The sequence below is a fragment of the Sus scrofa genome, chromosome 5 (assembly GCF_054392235.1).
Source record: "Sus scrofa isolate SSC_HxYL_T2T_F1_AM1 chromosome 5, Sscrofa_HxYL_maternal_Yorkshire_Landrace_v2.0, whole genome shotgun sequence".
NCBI classification, from domain to species: domain Eukaryota; kingdom Metazoa; phylum Chordata; class Mammalia; order Artiodactyla; family Suidae; genus Sus; species Sus scrofa.
The window spans coordinates 39,103,450-39,127,468 of NC_139387.1; the positions used below are offsets into that span (position 1 = coordinate 39,103,450).

Here is a 24,019-nt window from a genome sequence, read left to right on the forward strand (position 1 = left end):
TCAGAGGGCGCAAACTGGTCCAACCGGTATTGTTTGCCATACAGTCTTTTTTTTTTTTTTTTTTTAAAGTGACTATAGATGACTAGAGGTGAAATATGGGCTCAAATGTTCCTGCATTAACTTAAATCCCTTCAGCCTGGCCCCTATCACAGGCCTGTGAATTTGCCACCCCTACAGATTTGCACCTTTCTAGAGCTTTAGGGAGAGTTCAGTTGCTTAGATGAGCCACAAAGGATTGAATACCATCTGCTGTTTTCATTCATTCAATTCTATACCCCCCCCCCAAAAAAAAAAAGACTTTAGAATTTACTGTCAACAAGAAAAATAACACACCCTTTTTTGGACTCAACCTCCAGTCAGTTTTAGCCCACCCAAAAGCTTGCTAATATACTCAGATGTGCTGTATACACTGATTTATAGGGTAACAATATTTAACTAGGCAATAATTAAAGTGCCTACACAAGAGACCCACACTCTGAAAACTACAGTAACAGGTTTATATGCATGAGATAATCCAGAGCACTTTCCACTAAAGCCCACCTTGGCATTCAGACAGCTGTGTAAAAAGAATCCCTTGAGTGGATCTCCACATTAGAGTTTGCTTGAACAGCTGCCCCAGAATGGACTAGTGTAAGACTGAACTGATAGGCAGGAATTTGAGGATTAAGACTAGGATGTGAACAGTTCCCTGCCAAGTCAATCTCTGGAACATGAGACGGAATTACTATTTTGAGAGACATTTTGTCTAAATAACCACAAGGAAATGGACTCTGCAGGCATCGACTCTCATACCTGTGACCACTGTTATTTACTGAACACCATCAGCAAAGCATTTGGATCTATGATGTGTAAAAAATATCAGTAAGGTTTGTGTAACTAAGTCACACACACAGGCCTAGATGCTGAGGTCTGTTGCGCATTCCCTTGACTGTGTCATTGGGGCGGGGGGGGGGGGGGGAACCAACCAGAAGAGTTCCGGAGCAGGAACCCCTAGTGTGAAGGGTCTTCTAAAGTGGGTGAGGCTCAAGATAGGCTTTTTGCCTCTTCTGCCAGGTCCTAAGTCCCAGGGCCACACTGGGTCCACCTAAGAGCCAAATCACAGTACTTTATTCATACATTCGCCCTGTACCCAGTGCTGGGAATGAGAGACACTGCATAAACCCACACTTTCAGGAAGCCTGTGTGGTTTTAAGCCTCTCCAAGAATTTTATTTGATCTGAAATCTAAACGACTTTGCCAGGGGTCTAAAGCCCATGGATGATCCCGGGCTAAGGGATACTCCAAGGGATATGCCAGGAAAGTAATGTCCCTACTGCTGGTTGTCTCAGCCCAGCCCTTCCACTTTCATTCCGCTTGAAATAAATAAACCCTTGATTCAGACGTTTCAAGTTCTGGGTCAGAAACTACCTAACATCTCAGGGTATAAACTATGCTTCTCGCCAGGACTTTTTCCCCTTTTATTAACCAGATGAGAAGTTAGTCATGTTATTTGTACTCATTGTTTGTTTTCTATCTTTCACATACACTTTCCTAGAGCCAAGTAATGTTTATCATTTTCCTCCTCACGATGTCAAATGTAGTGCCTTTCCTAAAATATGCTATTAGAAAGGGTTAGCTGAGCTGCTTCTAAAGAATGGAATGAAATAAAATGATCTAGTCTGCTTCTAAAAGCATTGCACATATCTTTATTTAAAACTATTATTTGTAGGAGAACTTGGAGATTTTCAGTCTACTCTTCTCACCTTACATGATAGAAACGGAGGCCCAAAGGGGACAGAAAACCTGTGTAAGGTCACAGAGCACAATTCATGGTAGAATGGAATCAATTCCAGAGTCCTATGTGCCTTGGTAGCCCCAGTCAATTACAACTCTTTTCTTTTTTTTTTCTTTCTTTCTTTTTTTTTTTTTTTGTCTTTTTGCCATTTCTAGGGCCACTCCTTTGGCATATGGAGGTTCCCAGGCTAGGAGTCTAATCGGAGCTGTAGCCTTGGCCTGCGCCAGAGCGACAGCAACACAGGATCTGAGCCTCGTCTGCAATCTACACCATAGCTCACGGCAACGCCGGATCCTTAACCCACTGAGCAAGGGCAGGGACCGAACCGCAACCTCATGGTTCCTAGTTGGATTCGTTAACCACTGAGCCACGATGGGAACTCTGAATTACAACTCTTATTAAAACACATGCCTTTACTTTTTAAGAAGGAAAAGAGAGGGATTAGGGAAATTGGCTGGTGGGGGGGTGGCTAGTCAATTTGGGTGGGCATTCCACGGATCTCGGACTTTTACCATTTTATTATTTTTCCTTTTTGTCTTTGCCTCCTAAGATGCAGGTGGGAGAAGGCATCACAAGTTCTGTTTAAAAATTCAAAATTTTGGAAAAAAAAATCACTAGCAAATGACTGAGAAACTAGTGCGGGCAATAACTTACTATGACCAAATGAGATTGCTCATTGCACCAATAAACAAATATTTATGTTTCAATGGCTTCACACCACAAAAATGTATTTCTTGCTTGTCTAACATCCAGTGAGAATGTTCTTGGCTATGGATGATGTTTAGGAGCCCAGGGTCCCTTCTGTCTTGTGGATCCATCCTCCCCTGGGGTCTCTGACATCTCATCAGGACTCAAAATCCATCTGCTGTCTAAACTCTCCACCCCATATTCTCCAGCAGCTCTGCTCACATTCCAGTGGTGAGAACTAGTCATGAGGCCACACTTGGATACATGGAGGGTGTGAGATGGGAAGAGGCTGGCAGAAGCCGTCAATGACAGGGCAGCCCTTTTCCATAGTATGGAAAGGGGGCTGTGCCCTTTTGGTAGACAACTAGCCATCTCTGTCACAATTAATAAACATAAGCTTAATAGAAAGTAGAAGGTGAAGGAACTAGAGTCAATATCCTGTGACAAACCATAAAGGAAAACAATATGAGTAAGAATACACGTGTGTATGTGTGTGTGTGTGTGTGTCAATATATGACTGAATCACTTTGCTACGCAAAAAACCCCAATATTGTAATACTGTAAAGCAACTATAATAAATTTTTTAAAAGGTAAAAAATAAATTTTAAAAATTCAGAAAGAAAGTAGAAGGAGAAAGGACTTCAAATAGAAAACCTTCTAATTAATGAGTACGCCTTAGAGTTCTAAACTTTGCACTGATGGACTCACTCAAAAGATCAATTAATTCCTTTGTATGTAGAAGGAAGTACCCCTGGTCTTTGGCCAAATACCCTCCTAATATACAAGCCAAAGGAAATGTTGCTATGTTAAGGTTGTAGCTTTAAATATATTAGGTTTTAGATGGATTCTAGAAAGCAATGAAACTTGAGAATGATGAAATAAAAATGAAGATAATCAGTGTCCCAAATGTCCTTGAGGACATTCAGAACAATAGGATTTGACAATATTTAGCTTTGGTTCAGGCAATGATTTATTTTTTCTTTGTCTATCCCTGAGTTTTATAGATGTAAAATAGTAATTACTACTTATGTCAAATATTTCTAATGTTTTAACCTTGTGATTTCAGTGTTATAGAACCTGAAATTAAACAGTTCCAAGAAGATAATGGCAGTCAATGCGATCAAATGATGCAGTAAATTACAAACATGATACAGACTGAGAAGAGGTCATTGGGCTTTGAATATTGAGGTACTACTGGAGCACTCTGAGAAAGCAGTTTTAATGAGAAAAAGAAATTGAGAAATAGAATTAAGTAAGAAAATTAGTTAACATCTGATAAGGATAAAAGTCAAAGAGTACATACCAGCAGTTCCCCAACACAGCTGCTCACCAGAATGATATGAAGAACTCTTTTCAAATATAATCTGCTGGCCCCATCCCCTGGAAAATCTGATTGAGTAGATCTGGGAGAGAAATTAAGAATCTGTATTTTTACCTAACATCTCACTTGACTCTGCTGGCCTTGCTAAAAACTATGACCTCGGAAAAGAAGGATGAAGGAAGAATTATTTGCTAAGGAAAGCAGAGACAGCAGAATGTTTTTAGGAGAAGGAAAGAAGCAGTGAGCACTGAGAAAGAAAACAGAACTGGAAGAAAAAAGTAAGAGACAATGGTTTATGGCCAGTCCTAGAAGCCATGTGCAAGGGCTCCACCTAAGGCCAGGGTGGAAGATGCAATACTCGGGAAGGATGGCGGCTATCTATTCCACGACATAAAATAAGGAACTTAAAAGTCGCCATCATGTTTTGAGGCAAAGAAAAAGTGTCTGGCAGATGACCTTGACCTTCTGAAGACAGTAAGTGATAATCCATTGAGGAAAACAGTGGTTCAGTTGGAGTCTGAAGCTGGAGGGCTGTGGAGAGATCTGAAACAGTCACTGGGCAGATTGCCCTAAGGAGCCACGTACGCCAATACGACAGGGGATAAAAATAGTATTTATAAACTGTGTTTGAGTTTTATGGTAAGGAAATTCTTGTGCTTTAAATAGGCTTTAAATGTTGAACTTAAGATTTAAAATGAGCAAAACAGGAAAGAATCAAAGGTGACTTAAAGTCTACGAGTAGCCCTAACTTACAGTCAAGGAGACCTTTATGAAGTACTTAGTGTAGACTGTTTTGCTCTTCCATGCACCCTTCCACCAACGTCTTCGCTGAATGTGTCCTCTGCTGCAAACATTCTGTGTCCCCCCCCACACACCGAGAGCACAGGGGCCACCTTTCTTCACCCCAACTTCAGACAGTTTCTTGTACAAACGGTACCTTATCACAGAAACCTTCCTTGATCACCCAAACAAAATAGGACTTATTCTCCTCCTAGTCCCTCTCTCCTTTAGTCTGCTTTTTGTTTATAGACTCATCACCTGACACATTATATATTTATCTGCTTAACTCTCTGTTCTTTTCCATCCCAACTAAAAAATAAGCTGCAAGGAAGCAGAACTTGATTTGTTTTGCTCTTTGCAAAATACTCAACACATAAAGGAATGCCCAGCACATAGTAGGTACTAAAAAATACTTTTTTAAGTAAATTAATTTTTGCAGCTATTGTCAGAGCCTAGCCCAGACACTTTTACATAATAGACACTTGGGGAGATTTGATCAATGTATTAATGAATTAATGAGTGATTGTGGTGGTCAGCTTTCAAGTTGACTCCCAGTGGATGCCTTTATGGAGCTTCTTTCGTAATAAATAGGGCTGACTTGAGCAACGAATAGGATTTTGTAGAAATGATGGTTATGTGACTTTCAAGGCTAAATCATAAAAGACATAGCTTCCATCTTGATTTCTTGGATCATTTGCTGTGACCGCTGGGGGAAGACAGTTGCCAATATTGAGGATCCTGAGACGGCCTTAAGGAAAGGTCCATACAGTGAGGACCAGAAACCTCCTGTTAACAGCCAGCACCAATATGCCAGCCGTGTGATAAACCAACCTGGAAGTGGATCCTCCAGCCTGAGTCAAACCTTCACATGACCATACCCCTGGCCAACAACCTGTGACATCAAGAGATACCCTAAGCCAGAGACACCCGTCTAAGCTACTCCTAAAGTCCTGAATCACATAAACTGTGTGAGATAATGTTTAATATTGTTTTAGCCAGTAAGTTTTGATAGAATTTGTTAGTTATACAGCAATAGGTTACTAACATAGTGCTTTAGAAACAATTTTTAAAACATTGTCCTTCTTCTATTTATATTTAATGTCAGGGACAGTTCTATCATTTATGAAGTGCATGTTTTCTCCAAAAAGCCAAATAAACTGGTGAATCAGCAGGTTGGTTTTTAGAACAATTATTTTATTTTATTTATTTTTTTTATTTTTTATTTTATTTTATTTTTTTGTCTTTTTGCTATTTCTTGGGCCGCTCCCGCGGCATATGGAGGTTCCCAGGCTAGGGGTCGAATCAGAGCTGCAGCCACCAGCCTACACCAGAGCTACAGCAACGCAGGATCCGAGCCGCGTCTGCAACCTACACCACAGCTCACGGCAACGCCGGATCGTTAACCCACTGAGCGAGGGCAGGGACCGAACCCGCAACCTCATGGTTCCTAGTCGGATTCGTTAACCACTGCGCCACGACGGGAACTCCAGAACAATTATTTTAATAGATTATGAGGTATATTTCATGCCTTACTACTTACAAGACTGTTGGCCACACAAAAACCTAGCATGTCTATATAATATGAATTCTTAGCATGCTGATCATTAAAGTTTCTTAACATCCAAAAAGGGAACCCTCCTTCACTGTTTGCTGTGAATGAAAACTGGTACAAGCACTATAGAAAACAGTATGGAGGGACCTCAGAAAACTAAATATAGTACTACCAAATGACCCAGCAATCCCACTCTTGGGCATCTATCTGGACAAAATTATCCTTGAAAAAGACATATGCATCTGTATGTTCACTGCAGCACTCTTCACAATAGCCAAGACATGGAAACAATCTAAATGTCCATTGACAGATGAATGGATTAAGAAGATGTGGTATATATACACAATGGAATACTACGCCACTATAAAAAAGAACAAAATAATGCCAATTGCAGCAACATGGATGGAACTAACTAAAGACTCTCATAATAAATGAAGTAAGTCAGAAAGAGAAAGACAAATACCATACGATATCACTTATACCTGGAATCTAATATATGGCATAAATAAACCTAGCTACAAAACAGAAACAAACTCATGGACTTAGAGAACAGACTTGTGGTTGCAAAGGGGGAGGGGGAGGGAGTGGGATGGACTGGGAGTTTGGGGTTAGTAGATGCAAACTATTGCATTTGGAATGTATACGCAATGAGATCCTGCTGTATAGCACAGGGAACTATATCTAGTTACTTGTGATGCAATATGATGGAGGATAATGTGAGAAAAAGAATGTACGTATATATATGTGTGTGTGTGTGTGTGTGTGTGTGTATGATTGGGAAACTTTGCTGTACAGCAGAAATTGACAGAACATTGTAAATAACTGAAATAAAAAATTAAATAATATTAAGTTAATAATAAAGTTTCTCAACATCCAGATTCTACCAATACTCTTCTAGAAGGATGATAAATCAAAGGAATACTAAAGTTTCAGCTACACCATCATTTTCAGCATTCAGCTTTTTAATTTATTTTCTTCACCCAAAGAAAAAAACAACACCCCTTGATTTCACAATTTATTATGAATAAATGTGCTCACCTTCTCCAGAGAAAGGAATGTGCGCGTGAAGTCCTTTGTGTGTGTGTTTAAAAAAATAAAATAAAAAGGCTGCCTTGGCAAGGGTGTTCAAAATCTGACTCAGTGAGCATGGGCTATTAAGTAAAATGGAAACAACCTTCAAACGAAGGCCTGGCAAGTGTGATTCTTGAAAGCTAAGGAGATGCAGACTGTAGTTAAAATTCCAACACTCAGGATTCGGTCTAATAAGCACATGTCATTGTCATGAAGTGGGAGGTATTACCAGGTATGCATTACAGGGAGAATATGTAGAAGCAGGAGCAGGAAGCATGTATCCTCATGCCATCGTGGCTGAGAAAAGTATAAAGGAGCTGACCACCACAGAATCACAAATTCATAAATAATGAGAAAAATAGATTCTGAGATTATAATTCAATTCGCTCTCTTTTCAAAGTAAAGAGTCACGTGGGAATTAAATGCTTTGTGCAATTAGAAAAGGAAATGTTTCGCCTTTCCTTTCTAGGACCGTCTACCTCCAGGTCACAAGCAACTGACAGCAAGTGCAAAAACAGAAGTTCTGCCACTGAGACGTTTGAGCAAAGACAGAGGTGGATCAGTGAAGTGTAACTCAACAGAAATGAGAGGAAGCAGGATGATGACTGCGTTAGGGCTGCTGTGTATCCGGGAGAGCACATAGGGTCTACACTGGTGGAATAAAGCCAACTGGGAAGGGAAAGGCTAAATAAAGGATGACTTGGGGTGAACACCTGAGCAGTTGCATTTTCATTCTCTGTATGACTGAGTCACCAGAACTTTCAAAGCAATTTAAAAATTATATTTGCTAAATTAACTTCAACTGACATGGATAAATATCCCTTTGGTAACACTAGAAGATCAGGTGTTAAAACAGACTGTACTAAGGGTTCAACAACCAGTTTCCTTACACTCACTCTTTAGATTTTGTTTTGTAGATAAGCTAAGAACACGTATATCCAGACCACAGTGAGTCAGAACTTGACATCTTTGAAATCTTTCACCTGATTTGTCTTTCAAAGTGAGTTTTCCAATTTAAACACAGTAAACTCTGTAAAATCTCAAGTGAGCAGTAACAGAAAGCAGTATCTAACATACTTGAATTACAGATGAGGGCAAGAGAAGGTGAGAAGATCCGGTCCTGTTAAATAAGCCAGCTCGGCCTTTGCTCCTCATAGCACCAATGTCTGCAGACCATGATACCAGGGAAGACAGAGAGCTTCCAGAGTTCTGTGAAGCCAGGGCCAACCATCAGTTAGTTTGACAAGAGAGATTCTAGAGAAACAAGGTGTTCTTTTGTAAAAGAAAGGAAAGAGGGTGGTGTGGGGAGAGAGAGGGAAGAGGAAATTAGGAAAGCAGAGGGCTTCTCCATATCAATCGTGTTTCCAGTCCTTCAAGTTTCCAAGTTTAGATTGCAGTTCTATCATTTGCTGGCTACCCAATCTTGGAATGGTTACCCTACTTCATACAGTAAGACTCTGAATTATAAAATATACTTTTATCTTGTATGATACTAAGAAGGAACAAAAATGCTGCCAATTAAACTATGACCTATATTAATTGTAAAATGAATATCTACTTCAGAGATGTTAAAATGTAGGGAAGAAAAGCCATCTTAAACCAGCAGAAGCATCACTTTCCTTTCCTGGAAAATGGAGATGATAACAGTAATGTACAAAATCCTTTTTTTTTTTGTCCCTCCAGGTTCATTTGTCAAACTTATCTACCTGGTTCTGCGCTCCGGGAGGCTGGCTTCTAGTGCGGTGTTCCTGCTGGGCTCCTGGCTGGGTGTAGTGAATTGGGCAATGGCAAGAAATTGACGAACAAGGGGTGAAAGAATGTGAGGGTGTCTGTTGCCTTCCACTGCTGCGGGTAAGGTGGGACAGTCACCATGGTCTTCTCCCCAAGGCTACATTTCAATCTGGTGGCTTCTCTCCCATAGTTTGGGCTCACCCCAGGTTTCAAGCTCCCTCCCCACCCCTTCAGACCTGGGGTGGGGGGTTGGGGAAAGGATGGCTTCCCACAGGTGCTTCCCATCTCTTGTTGGTTACCTCAACCCTCCCCATACCTTTGTAAACAGATTTTCATCAAGTGTGCTATGTGCTTCCTGCTAGGACTCTGACTGATAAAAGCAAGTATCAATTTCATGTGGTTGCTGTGAGTATTAAACGAAAAAGTGAATTCAGTGACCTTAGCCCAGGGCCTCACATGTGGGAAGCATGCGAGCTACTCCGGTTTTCTGTTTCTCAAACATATTAAGCTCATTCCCCTCTTGGGGAGCTTGCACTCCCTGTTGACTTCTTCAGTGTTCTTATTCCAGATCTTTGTAGAGCTGATGCTTTCTTGTCAATCAGATTCTAAGCTCAAATGTCATTACTCAGAGAATGCTACCCTAACCACTTAATCTGCTGATCTAAATTAACCCCCCAGTCATTCCCTCTCTCTCTACCTTTCATTTTCTTAATGGATATTCATCCTCTTAAGTAGAATAGATGATATTTCCTTGTTGCATATTTACCTATGTCCTATCTCCTGACTAGAATGTAAACTTGATGCATTTCTTCTTTATTCCTTTGCATGAATCTTGTGTCCTGGCTATGTAGCTAGCACATAGTTGGGAGTGTAGAACAAATTGTCTGGGAAGCAGATTTTGAGACAGATTTTGGGAGTGCAAAAGGCTTTTTGAGAAGTAACATCTGAGAAAGGAAAAGGGAGCATGTAGGAGTGGACAAGGAGACCCATCAGACCATGCTGCTGACCTGAGAAGTTTCTTCAGCCCAAGAGGGTACTCTAGAGCAAAGACTTCCCATTAGAAGAATCCCATATTGGACATAATGACTAGTCCCTGTGCTACTACTTTATTCAGTTATTGCATGGGGTTTGTCACCAGAAGATCATGACCTCAGCTACCATCACCTTGCTCACTCACTGGCTGGGTCACTCCAAGAATAGCATGATCTCAGTGAGAAAGTTGAAGCAGACCCTGCTAATCAAGCTGATATCTGAAAATGGTCAGTTAACCATACTCTTTGCAGCTGGATGGTGAGTCCTTTCTCAGAAGGAACCTATGGGATAAGTCCTGCCAATAAATATTTTTCGTGGAATGGAATGAGTGATACGTTTGTTTAAAAAAGTCATCATCTTAACTTTATAGCCTTACTTATATGAATCAACGCAAGAAGAGAGGCATATATAGGCCTTTAATCTCAGTGCACAGCTAGATAATGGCTAAATTAATGCAAACGATAAACAAAAACATACGTGGCATTTTCCAGCAACTGAAATACAGTACTAGAGAATAAGAAACTAAGAGGAGAATAGAAAGAGGTGGTTTGATTTACATTTTAAGAAAATCACGCCGGGTGCTTTGTGGTTATAGAAGAGTAAGAGTGAAAACAGAGGATCCAGTTGGCAAGATAATGTCAGAGTCCAGGTAAAAAGGAATGATGGCTTGAACAATAGTGATTAAGATGGAGATGGAGAAAAATGGACAGAGACATTGGGGATGTATTTTGGAGGTAAAGTTACAAGATTGTTAATGTATTAGATAGGGCTGGAAGATGAGTGGGAAAAGAGACTCAAGGGTGACTTCTCCATTTTTGGTAAATGGTTATGCCATTTTCTAGGATAGGGAAGAATGTTGAGGAGAGATTATGGGAAGTAAAAAAAAAATGTGCTTTGGGTTTCTAATGCTGGCAATGTTTCATTTTCTCACTACACATCCAGATGAATATGTTAAATAGGCAACTGGCACGGAGTCTCTACAGCTCAATGGAGCTATCGAGAGCTGGAAACAAAATCAGGTGTAATCAGCACATAGATGGTAGTTAGAGCATGAGACTTTTTCAGAATTCATGCATCTAAATGAATGGGAATCTCCTCCAGGATGCTCTTCTGCTTGAGAAGCTGCACAGTATCCTTTTTCCCAGTGATGTTGCCCATTTGCATAATATTGATGGACCCCAGATTATTTATCAGTTAAAAAAAAAAAGAAAAAGAAAAAGAAAGAAAAGACGAGATAGACTGGATGGACCTACAAGGTATTATGCTAAGTGAAATAAATCAGACAGAGAAAGACAAATGCCACATGATTTTACTTAGAAGTGAAATCTAAAAAACCAAACCAAAGAAGAAACATGACAAAACAGAAAGGGACTCAGAGATACAGAAATAAATGAGTGTTTGCCATAGGGGTGGGCAATGGGAGGATGCGTGAAATAGGTAAAGGGGATCAAGAGGTACAAACTTCCAATTAATAAGATAAATAAGTCACAGGGAGTACACCAGAGGGAATACAGCCAGTAATACTGTAATAACTTTGGATAGTGACATAGGGTAACTTACATGGTGATTTTTTTTTGTAATGTATAAAACTACTGAATCACTATGTTGTATACCTGAAACTCATCTAATATTGTAAGCCAACTATCATCCAAGTAAAAAAAAGAAAAGAAAGGAAAAAGATCTCAATGTTCCAAAAGTTTAACCAAATTAAAAATGAGCAAACAAAAAAGGAGACTGTGATTGAATATGTCTTACTGCAAACTTTCTAGGCTACTGGGCTCAATAAAAGCATTGAGTAAATTGAGAGACAATGTTATATGATGGCAAGAACCAAGATTTTGATGTCAGGAAAATCCAGGTTCAAATAGTGACTCAGCCACTAACTAGTTGTGTGGCTTTCAGAAATTTTCTACTCTGAGGCTTATTTTCCCCTAGTAGAAAGTAGAGACTGCAATTATACAAAAAATAAATAATCTAGTAGTTTTCACAAATTTGAGAGTTTTTTATGTACTTAAAACAAGCCTCTCGGTCTGTTTAAATGCCTTGGGTTACAGGTCCTGTTCCTTATACCTGGATTTTTAAATTCAATGTTTGGTCACATTAAAAAAAAAAAAGTTTACCAGTAGTCACTGAAGTTGTATAATATAGTATTTTATGTCAGGTCTGCAAAAACATTCATCAACATAAAAACCATGACATTAAAATTATTCCTCTTATCTACTCAGGCCCATTGTTACACCTTTTGCTCTGGTTGCCCGCTCAAAGCACCCTATTAACTCATCAAAGGGAGTGAAATAAGCCATAAAGCATCCCATGTAGCCATGGAGTTTTCTGAGAACAAAGATTGGCCCAACTCCTATGGGAAAATTCATCACAAAGTAAGGAAGCTATAATTTTCATCACACCTCCTAAATCACAGAGATGACATCATCAATCAAAAGTTCTCTTTAGTAACCTGCTGTTGGAATATAATGTGGGAAACTATTTATTCCACATCACATTACGAGCAGAAAGATTATTGCAAAAATAGTGTGTTCTGCTTCCAGAATTATAGGACCATCGAATTCTCAAGAATAAAGCCTCAAATCCATACATGGTCTATTAGGCCCTTCGTGCTGTTTTATGCCTTTTTATCCCCCCAGGCTAGGCTTCATTTCCAACAATGCCTCCCACGTGAGCACCACCACAATCTCCCCTCCACCACCATGCCCACTAGTGCACCACCACACACACAGCATACCCAAGATTCCACCCCACCTGTTCTCAGGCTTTACATAAAAGCCATCCTTTTAACATTTTGTAAGTACTCAATCCTAAGGATACCTATTCTCATGAAGGGAAATTCTTTTAAAGTATTTCCACTGTCAGGAATTGACCCTGACTTTTCTAATTCCTTAATGAAATCAACTGATGATAATTCTGTTGAAAATGCTAGATGTGTAAACTTTTCTTTGTATCTTCTATGGTCTCAGCTTTGACCAAGTTGCCTTCTAGGTTCTTGGCATGTTATAAAGGTGAGAAGGATTTTAAAATTTGATGGGTGAAATATATATTTTTTGCTACAGAATCTAACCCTACAACAAACCATGCATTTTGCCACTACCCTGACATTTACTTTGAAACATCCTAAATACCCCTCAGAAAAGTAGCATGGACAACTCTGTTTCATCATTTCATGCTTAGTATCCAGGTTTGTGTACATAATTTGCTGGAACCAGCACAAAATGAAAAATGTGACATCACATGTTCAAAAAGCAGGGGAAAGTACATTTAAAAGTACAAAAATAGGAGTTCCCTGGTGGTCTAGTGGGTTAAGGACATGGCATTGTCATTGCTGTGGCTAGGGTTACTGCTGAGGCACAAGTTCAAGTTCAATCCCTGGCCTGTAAACTTCCAAATGCCTCAGACAAAGCCATAAAAAAAGAAAGCACAAAAAAATATACAAACATAAAACTACCATATTATCTGGCAATTCCACTCCTAAGTTTATATCTGAAGAAAATGAAAACATTAACTCAAAAAGACACATGCATCTGAATGTTTACAGCAACATAATTTACAAAGGCCAAGATATGGAAGCAACTTAAATATCTATCAACAGATGAATGGATAAAGAAGATATGGTATGCACATGCACATGCGCGCACATACACACACACACACACACACCGTGGACTACCACTCAATGACAAAAAAAAGAATGAAATTCTGCCATCTGCAACAATGTGGAAGGACTTAGAGGGTGTTACATTAGTAAAAATAAGTCAGAGGAAAACAAATACTGCATGATTTCACTTAAATGTAGAATCTAAAAAATAAAACGAATGAATATGACAAAGCAGAAGCAGAATCACAGATAAGGAACTAATTCCTGGTTACCAGAGGGAAAAGGGTCTGAGGGAGGGGAAAGATAGGGATAGAGGATTAAGAGGTGCAAACTATTAGGTATAAAAACAAGGATATAATACACAGTACAGGGAAACATATCCATTATTTTGCAATAACTTTAAATGGAGTATAATCTATAAAAATATTGAATCAGTGTGTTATACACCTGAAATTAATATAATATTGTAAATCAACCATACTTCAACTTATAAAACAAAATTTTCCCTTTAAAATATGTTATTGCTTATAAAACATAACCAAGGCAATAGTGATATATGAGTATACCATGTATCAGTATAAAATGTTACCAGTATAAAATTAAAAATTGCAAAAAACGTATTACTTCGGTGTCATAATTCTATATAATACAAATAGTATTTTATATCTTGATTGTAAAAGTTTTCTGGCTTGGATTGCTAAAACTTCATTTAACAGTTTATCAAAATTATACAGTTAACTTTGTTTTCAATTGATATAATTGAAAGTGATGTCAGTTATTCCTGGGAAATAGGATATCACAGATAACTGATCATTTTTAATTTGGAGAAAGTAATGCAAATGCTAATAGAGCTATTAAGAATATTTTATAGACTGTGACAAAGAAATATTGGGTAAATTATTTCAAAACATAAATTTTAGTACATCTAGAAATAATGATTCTCATGGAGCAATTTTCCAGAAAGATTTAATTTTTCACACATGTAAGTTTCATGTACATCTGAATTTGTAAATGTAAATTTATACAATGGCATTTTGTTTCCTCCAACATTTGTAAATTGTGGAGTTTGTACAAAAAACCCAAACTGCCTTCATGATTTGTATATACTTCAAAGTGCCTCTTTATGCATTCTATTTCCAACTATGAGAAAATTTTAAAACTGACTTCCTCTAAGAACTGTTAGAGGAAAGTTTTTTATATGAAAATAACACTGTTTCCAAAGGCTGTGGTGATCTTTAATTTTTAGGTCTGTAAGTGCAGAATTTGCTTTGCAATGTTTCAGAAATGTTCAAAACCAGAGACTCTGAAATTTTTGAAATATTCTGGCATCTCCTTGAATACGCTTTATTTATTGGGCTATCCACATGAACGCTTTTATTTCGTAATATTTACTGAATAGTTTATTACCTGAGTGCCAGGAGGTCCTATCCCGGTGCTCAGGCCTGAAAATTAATACATTTGCAGAAGCCACAGAAAGAGAATGGCCACGGGAAAGACAGGCAGGCAGGCCTCCCATCCCATCTTGCCGCTGCCCCCAGGCGGAGGCCGCCTCCTCTCTCCCGGGAGTCAGGGGAGTGCGTGGCCACTGCTGCTGCTCTCCTTCTGCTGCACTCAAGGCTGCCATCAGTGTGGACCCAGGTTCCACTCTCAGCTTCCTCTTTGCAGCCCCACGGAGCCGGAACCGGCCACAACACATAGGTATGCGCGGGGCAGCTGGCAGCCTGAGCCACGGCTCCTGGCCCACGTGGGCCTCGCCCCTCCTGTGCGCGCCACGCCTCTGCTTGTGCGCATGCTCGTGTCCCTTCCGCCTTCGCTTTCACCTACAAAACCCAAGTTCAAAGACAGAAAACACTAAGGAAAAATTTCAGGATAGTGCCCGCAGAGCATCCTGACCAGACTGGACCTTCTAGGACTGCCCGAGTCGCCCACCTATAAAGCCGCCTCGCTAGTACCACATGGATTAACATCATCTCTTGGGTCTCAGTCCGTCCGCAGTTCCCAAAGCGTGTTCCACAGAAGAGGTGCTCTGTGAAAAAGTGGCAGTGGGAAATGAGTCCCCACCCTGAGATTCCGAACGCACGTTAACAAATTACAGGCTGTGGAAATCCTGAATTACAGAACCCTATTTCATTTAACCCATCCTTTCTGAAACTTGTCTGGCACCAGAATCCTATTTACATGAAATACCTCTACATATGTTGGGAAACATCAGTAGTCCATAGACTAAAAAATTTTAAATGCTATACTAGGCTGTGGTCCAGACACCATTCAAAACACCCTGAAAGCTGTTTTCTTTATTATCATCTATCTCAGAATAGGCGTTCTATTTCAACTACTATCTTCATAAGGATAAGAGTAAATAAAGTCTATCAAGGCTTAACATAATGTATAAAAGCATATGAAAATATTTTTCCTTTGGCAATAATAAAATTTTAATTTTTAAAAAATAACGTTTTACCCTAAAAATCTTATAGCACTTACTGCCCCTCTAGAATAAAAATTATATGATTTCACTTTTCTGCTCTATAGAAGGAATTATTTTTAATCGCACACACATGATTTTCATTAAACAGAGTTATACAAAGCAACTAAAAACAAATTCGTTAGTGGTAGGCCCACTGAATTTATTCCTGAGGTCAAGAAAACAGTTAAGCTTACAGATAATTTTATTGAAAAAATTTTAAAATGTAAACCAGGTTGTATCACTGATCCTTTTAAAAATCTTCAATGGCTTCTCACTTCTTCTAGGGAAAAGAACAAACTTCCTAAAATAGCCCACGGTGCTTTGCATATTTTAAAACACCTATTGTGCCGGCCTCATTTGGTACCACTCCTCTTCGCACTTTCCACATATCAGCCTTACTGGCTTTCATTCATTCATCCCACAAATATTTACTGACATATTAGAAAAATATGCAAAAAGAATAAGGATTATGCCCTCAATAAAAGAAATGAATATGGACTCTATAATGCAGTGTCAGGTAGAGATAAATACTATAAAGAAAAGCAAAACTAGCCAAAGGTCAGTCTGCATGCTCAGGACAAGCCTTTCTGAGAAGGAGACTTCTGAAAAGACACCTAAGCGAGGTGAAGGCACGAGTCGTGCAGACTCAGGGGAACGGCATTAAAAGTAGAGCTTGGGATGTGCACTGTACCTTGTGAGGAACAAGATGATTGTTGGGGGCAGATGACAGAAGGGGAGAGTGGCACAAGATGGTAACAGAAAAGTAGGTGGGTCAGAACAGCAGGTGAGTTGGAATTCAAATGTCACAGGAAGCCCTTGCAGAATTTTAAGCAGAGGAGTTCCAGGATCTGATTGATGCTTAAAAAACTATACTTTGGGTCTTGCTTGCACAACCCAAAGTTGTGCAGTACAAAGGGACAGACAGAGAGAAAAGTCAGAAAGCTCGTGCTTTGGGCCAAGTGAGAGAAAAGGGTGATTGAGAATAAGGCAGTTAGAGAAGAGCTGTTGAAAACAGCTATATCCAGGGGTATTTTAAATATTCCTGGAGTTCCCGTTGTGGCTCAGTGGTTAATGAATCCGACTAGGAACCATGAAGTTGCGGGTTTGATCCCGGCCTTGCTCAGTGGGTTAAGGATCTGGCGTTGCCGTGAGCTGTGATGCATGTTGGAGACACGGCTTGGATCCCTAGTTGCTGTGGCTCTTTGTGTAGGCCGGTGGCTACAGCTCTGATTAGACCCCTATCCTGGGAACCTCCACATGCCATGGGTGTGGTCCTAGAAATGGAAAAAAAAAAAATTCCTGCACATCCAATAGAATTTGATAATGGAGTGAACATGGACATGAGTGCAAAAGAAGAACGAAACATCCAAAGTTTGGGGGTCTCAGGGGCTGAGTAAATGGCAATGCTAAAATGCCAAACACTGGAGGAAGAGGAAGTTTTAGGAGAAAAGAGTTAAGAGCTCTGTTTTATCCTTGGTGAGCTTGAGCTCTCTATTAGCCATCCAGGTGAAGATATTACATTGACAACAAGATGGATGAGAGGTGATTTCATGGGAAGGTGGAGACATGGAGTTGTAAATCTGAGAGTTATCTTCTACCTTTTCGCCCTCAAATGCATCATGTTCTGCCTCTAGTCCTCTGGACATGCTAGTCCCTTGGTCTGGACCTCTTTTTCCTTACCCTCATTTCACTGACTGCTTTTAATCTTCTGGGAATTTTGTTTAAACCCCATATCCCCCTGGAGGAAGTCTTCTTCGATTCCTCAGGCCAGATTAGATCCCTCTATAATATGATCTCCTAATACCTTGTAATTTTCAAGATCCTATGGATCACAATTATTGGCAAATAAATACTTCTGAAACTAATGACTGTCTTGTCTGAGCCTCATTTGTATTATTAAAGAGCGAATTTGTATTATTAATTCGCTCTTAAATTATCAGCACCTAGTACAGTGTCTGTCTTGTAGCAAGCACTCAATAAATGTTTATGGAATTAATTAGTTAATTAATTAATTGGATCCAGAGAGACCTATTTCTTCATTACCACTTCATTGTTCCTCCACCTTCTTGCTTCTCCTGTTTCTCTGACATAGGCGCTTACTGCCAACCACACCTGAAGCTTACTCTCAAATATATATCTTGACAAAAATCCTAGGAAGATGTAATTCACTAGGAGAAGAGAAGCCAGATGTGCAGAACTGCTTTTAGGTCCAGAATTGCATTTAAGGCCACATTTTTTGAAATGACTGATAGGACTGTTTTTGAGAAAGCAGAAGTCCTCATTGATGCCAAAAAAATAATCAGAGTGACACAGTATCATGATGTGTCTTTTGCACCATAAAAGGAAATTATTAATTTAGACTGATAATCACATAAAAGCCTCTGATCAGTGAAGTACAGATTTGTATTTTTCTGCTTCATCACAGTAAATTACAGCTAGAAAGTTCAAAGACCTATCAAATAATGTGTAATTTACTACCTTGCCTTACCTCATGTTGGGGGAGAAGTATTCAACTGGAAAACTAAGGAATTTTAAAATGAAATTAGCTTTTTAAAAATCTGTTCAGAAATTTATCTTACTCTAGCATCGAATTAGAAATAGAGCCAGAAAAAAAACAAAAAAAACTTATCCACCCAACTCAAATATAAGCCTATTTCAGGTAAGAGTGTTCGAGTCAATTCCTGTCATTCCACTTCACTTTCCCCATCTTTTACCTGAGAAAGCCTTTCATTTCCTTGAAATTTCTAATAACGCTCTGAGGAAATCAGTATCTTATAAAGTGGTGGGATCATAATAAAGTTCGAGTTTATATCTCTCCTATAATGTTTGTTTCATTATAACAAATAACTAAAATACCTCAATGGAGGATTATAGCAGCATTCGTCTCTTTGAGAGGACATCTCCACAAGGGCTGAACTTGAGAATCTTCAACTTCCTATTCCCCTTTTTCTAACTTAGGGCTAACACTGTCCTCAGTATTGGTCACTGAAAGTGGCTGACAGATGGATAATTCAAGATGAAGTTGTTGCTAAATGAGATGATGTAACCATCTCAAGTAGAAATAACTTTTACATGTCACACTGCATCCAAGTGAATGAAACAATAGCAGCAAAATTATACCCAGATACTGGACAAACATGTAACCATAATTGCGTGGTTTCAAACTTAACTTTTTCTAGTAATCACGCACCTGAAAAACATAGTTTACATATTGTGTACCTTGCCTTCAAGAGTTGAGAGATTAATGACTGAATTGAAGCTAGACTGAAACTATGAGCCCAACACTCACAAATGCCATGTTCAAAGCAATACTTTCAAGGCCTAACGCAGTGCCAGGCATTCAGTACATGCTCAACCAACAGCCATTATTCACACAAAGAAAAGATGGAGAAAATGGAAACGATGGTTGGAGACAATAATAAAACCTCATACATTTTTTTTTTTTTTTACCAAGTGTTTTGGATTCTAATTCCAGTATCTGTTTGGATGAGAATTGAGAAAGTTGTTTTACCTCCCTAATCTCCCAGGAATGGTGCTGAAGTTCTCATTTGGATCAACAATTCCAACGTATAAGATGCCCTTTTCTGCACATCTCTTTATTTTATGGGACTAAAATGTTACAAAAATAATGCAAGTTCGTTGTGTCAAATTAAATGATATTGTTACCTGAAGAAAAAATTAATAATCTCCCTTTTCTCTTTTCTTCTCCGAACCCTTGACAGTGCAAATGCTGGGTCATAAATTCTCCAACATCTGCCTGTGTGTTTACACGCATACTTTTCTCTGGGTCACTGCCTCTCCAGCCTAGAGCGGAAACACAGAGACACTTCATCACCCTTCTCCTGGTATAATTGTTATTCTTCTCTCAGATGTCACCTCAGTTGTCACTTCCTCTGTGCACCCCTTTATACTCACCTGAGTAAATTCCTCTTTTTACTGGGAACTGATAGCTGTTCATCAAAATTTGTTCTCTCTTTCTAGAGCAGTCTTATGATGGCATGGCTAGGAGATGTAACTCTCGTGTTGCAATTAGGTGTGCCCATTGAACTAAACTGTTTTATATGCAAGTTGAAGCATTGTGGAGTATATGTCCTCCAAGTTCACATCTCCACCCCTCAAACCCACCCATCCTTTGCAGGAGAAAACCATTCCTCCATTGATTGCCATCAACTGTTTGGGATATCTTCAAAGTCCTGTTGCTTTTATGTGCCCTCTTATTCGAATAACCCTGATTTTCACTTGGAAAAATATTCCTCCCTCACTCTGAGTTCTGTGATTTGAATGGACCCAACTGCACCATTTGGGCTCCGGGGAAGCGGCGCATGACTTAAGCCTCACTGATACGCCCACTCCATCTGTCTGGCAACAACAATTAATTCACGGATAGGCATTTTACCAAAGTTATTCCAACAAGAGGACATTCCCAAGAGTTTTGGTGGACTTCTTGAGAAGTATTCTTTTGTTGCTACTGTTACTTGAGTGGTATAGTATAAGTATAAAGCTGCCAACACACACAGAGTCTGTCTTAAGACTATCCCAACTCAGAGGAAGGCAGAGCCAAAGTAGTGGAGAGAGACATTCTTGATAGGTCATTTGAGCATCTGATCAGCCTAAATCTAGCAACACACTTTACTTTGCAGTTGACAGCCATTTGTGGTTTAGGCCAGTTTGAATAGAGTTTCTGTCATTTGGTATTGGGAGGCCTGAGTGATACATTCTCCCACCAATAAGCCCCATATCCCTTTGATTTCACCTTACTGAGGACAGATCCTACATTCTATCTCATTTGACCCTCTTCCCCAAAGTTTTAAGTTCCATGAGGGTAAAGATGCCTTATTTTTCTTTGGCATCTCCCAATGCCTCTGTGTACTACCTAGTACTTAATAAATTTTGAAAGACTAGATGGACAAAACAGAGTCTATGGCACCCAGGAGACTGACTGAGGAAGGCGAAGACATAGCTGCTTTCCTTAAGGAGTTTATAAATTACTATTAATTATTCCCAGATGGAAGTGCATGCATCCTAATTCATCAGTTCCAGCTATGAATTTGAGGAGCTATTAATTATATGTTTCTATTGGATGGTTCTACAAATATGTATTCTATAAATGATACTAACTCCATTCCCTTTTAGATTTTTCCATCACTTTATCTTTTGGGGGCTGGCTTGCCTCTTTAGCTGCATTTGCTCCAAATATCCTTCCAGTCACATGATATTAATCCCTCAGTATCAGAGAAGGGCTTCAGGGGAAGGGAGAGCAAAAGGGGAGGGAGAAGAGAAGACGGGGAAAGTGAAACCACATGAAATGGGCACAGTACCAAAAACATTTTTGAAATCTCTGGTGAAACTTTTTCTGGCATCACTACATAACAATAGCACATCATTTTCATTAACTTGAACAAACAAAACCAAACAGAGATGAAAAACCAGTACAGATGTGATATAACTTTCCACTCCTAGCCTGGTCTAGGCAGCCGCATGGAACCACTTCCCTTAACAAGGCAGGACATGTTCTTTCAGTCTGTCCCAGGACAAACAGCACATGGCACCAGGCACACAGAACTCTGGACCAGGTCATTTGTACTCATTCTGTTCGTCTCCACTATGCTCCTCTTTGATAGCTGATGTATCTTGGTGTTCGCTCTTCTACCTCCCACCTTTCTATTCCTTTTGTTACTGACCTTCACAATGCTCCCTGTACCTGGAAATATGTCTTGTTCCTTCAGTGCCAAGCAACTTTCCCCTCTTGCTCTCCTATCAAACATTTCCTTTGGCTGAGCCTTCCAAGGCTGATCTCATTGCAAACCATGTTTGCACACCCTGAGTAGCTTTATTGTTATCTCATGAATCATGACCATCTGAATTTCATTTTCATTTCCTTGGGGGAAAACCCTGTCTGGTGTGTGTTCCACACAGCCCCACAGAAAGGGATGGCACTCAATAAATAATAAATTGTGATGATAACAATACCATGAACATACACTCCAGAAAGAACACACAAAGAACGAATGACTGCTGGACCTAGCTCTTGGTCCAGGGACTGAATTCATCTGGTCATGATGGGCTTTGGTCTGGGAGTGTCTGTCATGCTGTAAATCAGTGGCTCCCCCACTATTAGTGGTAGCACATGGCTCTTCAGGGTAGTCCAGGGACTACAGGATAAACATATAACAACACAGCTGCAGGGAATCTTGGAGATTTTATTTTCCTGATGAGGATTATGAAATCCAGAGAGACTACATTGTTCTTAATGCCAGAAGATCTCAGGGATACTCTACTCGAAGGTGCTGGTTCTAGCTGTGATTTTGACTTTCAGCAGGCAGGCCTTGTAAACTTGGGGAGTACTCCTGGGTTTTTAAAACCCATTTATTTCACATGAAAAGAGAACGACCTATTCTTCATGGATAGGGTTGGATAAGAATTCAATAAGATAACCAATGTGAAAGAGCAAGAGCAGCCAGAAACTCACATTTTATTGCATGCAGTCATCACATGCTATGCACTCTTGGTAAAAGATTTATATGAATTATCTAATTTAATCCTTACAACAACCCTAGAATCCAGTTATTGTTTGATCCCCACTTTAGAGAAGACAATTTTTCCAATTTTTCACAGCTAGTAAGAGGTAGACCAGTTATTGAAGCTGGGCTTTTTTTTTTTTTTAGTCTTTTTGCCACTTCTTGGGCCGCTCCTGTGGCATATGGAGGTTCCCAGGCTAGGGGTCTAATTGGAGCTGTAGGTGACGGCCTACACCAGAGCCACAGCAACACAGGATCTGAGTCACATCTGCAACCTACACCACAGCTCACAGCAATGCTGGATCCTTAACCCACTGAGCAAGGCCAGGGATCGAACCTGCAACCTCATGGTTCCTAGTCGGATTCATTAACCACTGAGTCATGATGGGAACTCCAAAGCTAGGCATTTTTAATTCAGGATGTTATCTAACCCAGGAGCATGGTAAAGTCAAGCAATGTAGAAATGCAAAGCATTATTTATTTTTTTTTCTATTTTTTTTTTATTATTATTTTTATTTTCCCACTGTACAGCAAGGGGGTCAGGTCATCCTTAGATGTATACATTGCAGTTACAGTTTTTTTCCCCCACCCTTTCTTCTGTTGCGACATGAGTATCTAGACATAGTTCTCAATGCTATTCAGTGGGATCTCCTTATAAATCTATTCTAGGTTGTGTCTGATAAGCCCAAGCTCCCGATCCCTCCCACTCCCTCCCCCTCCCATCAGGCAACCACAAGTCTCTTCTCCAAGTCCATGATTTTCTTTTCTGAGGAGATGTTCATTTGTGCTGGATATTAGATTCCAGTTATAAGTGATATCATATGGTATTTGTCTTTGTCTTTCTGGCTCATTTCACTCAGCATGAGATTCTCTAGTTCCATCCATGTTGCTGCAAATGGCATGATGTCATCCTTTTTTATGGCTGAGTAGTATTCCATTGTGTATATATACCACATCTTCCGAATCCAATCATCTGTCGATGGACATTTGGGTTGTTTCCATGTCCTGGCTATTGTGAATAGGGCTGCAATGAACATGCGGGTGCATGTGTCTCTTTTAAGTAGAGTTTTGCAAAGCATTATTTAAATGACTCTCGAAATACTAAGGATTAATATTAACAGGGAGTGTTACAAATAAAAATAATTCATAATAGTATCAATATAAATCAATTCTATCTTCATCTTAAAAGAGAACATCTTACCAGGATGAATTCAAAGTGAGATAACCATGATCTGATGGATGGTATCCTGGGTACATAGAACATATCCTACTTTCACTATCTCATCTAGAAGAAAAAGACAAGAAATAAAAGATCGAAACACTGCATGTGATTCACCCGCCCTGCACTGAAACAGCACATGTGACATGAGAAATTGATCAGGTGCTTTTTTTTTTTTTTTTTTGGTCTTTTAGTCTTTTTAGGGCCACACCCGTGGCACATGGAGGTTCCCAGGCTAGGGCTCTAATCGGTGTTATAGCTGC

At 39.5% G+C, this 24,019-nt stretch overlaps 1 protein-coding gene across 2 annotated transcripts in view; it reads right to left on the reverse strand.

The window, feature by feature from the left end:
* Window positions 1-14,503: 14,503 nt before the first annotated feature.
* The window catches only part of LOC110260703 (tetraspanin-8), a 286,588-nt gene continuing 277,072 nt past the window's right edge, over window positions 14,504-24,019 (reverse strand). The window contains exons 14-17 of one of the 2 annotated variants that reach the window (XR_014803643.1): window positions 23,739-23,822; window positions 19,686-19,823; window positions 15,485-15,581; window positions 14,504-15,375 (exon numbers count right to left, since the gene is read on the reverse strand). The gene's annotated coding sequence lies outside the window, so the exon portion shown is untranslated. The remainder of the gene's footprint in view (window positions 15,376-15,484; window positions 15,582-19,685; window positions 19,824-23,738; window positions 23,823-24,019) is intronic. The other variant, XR_014803641.1, reaches the window with a different exon arrangement.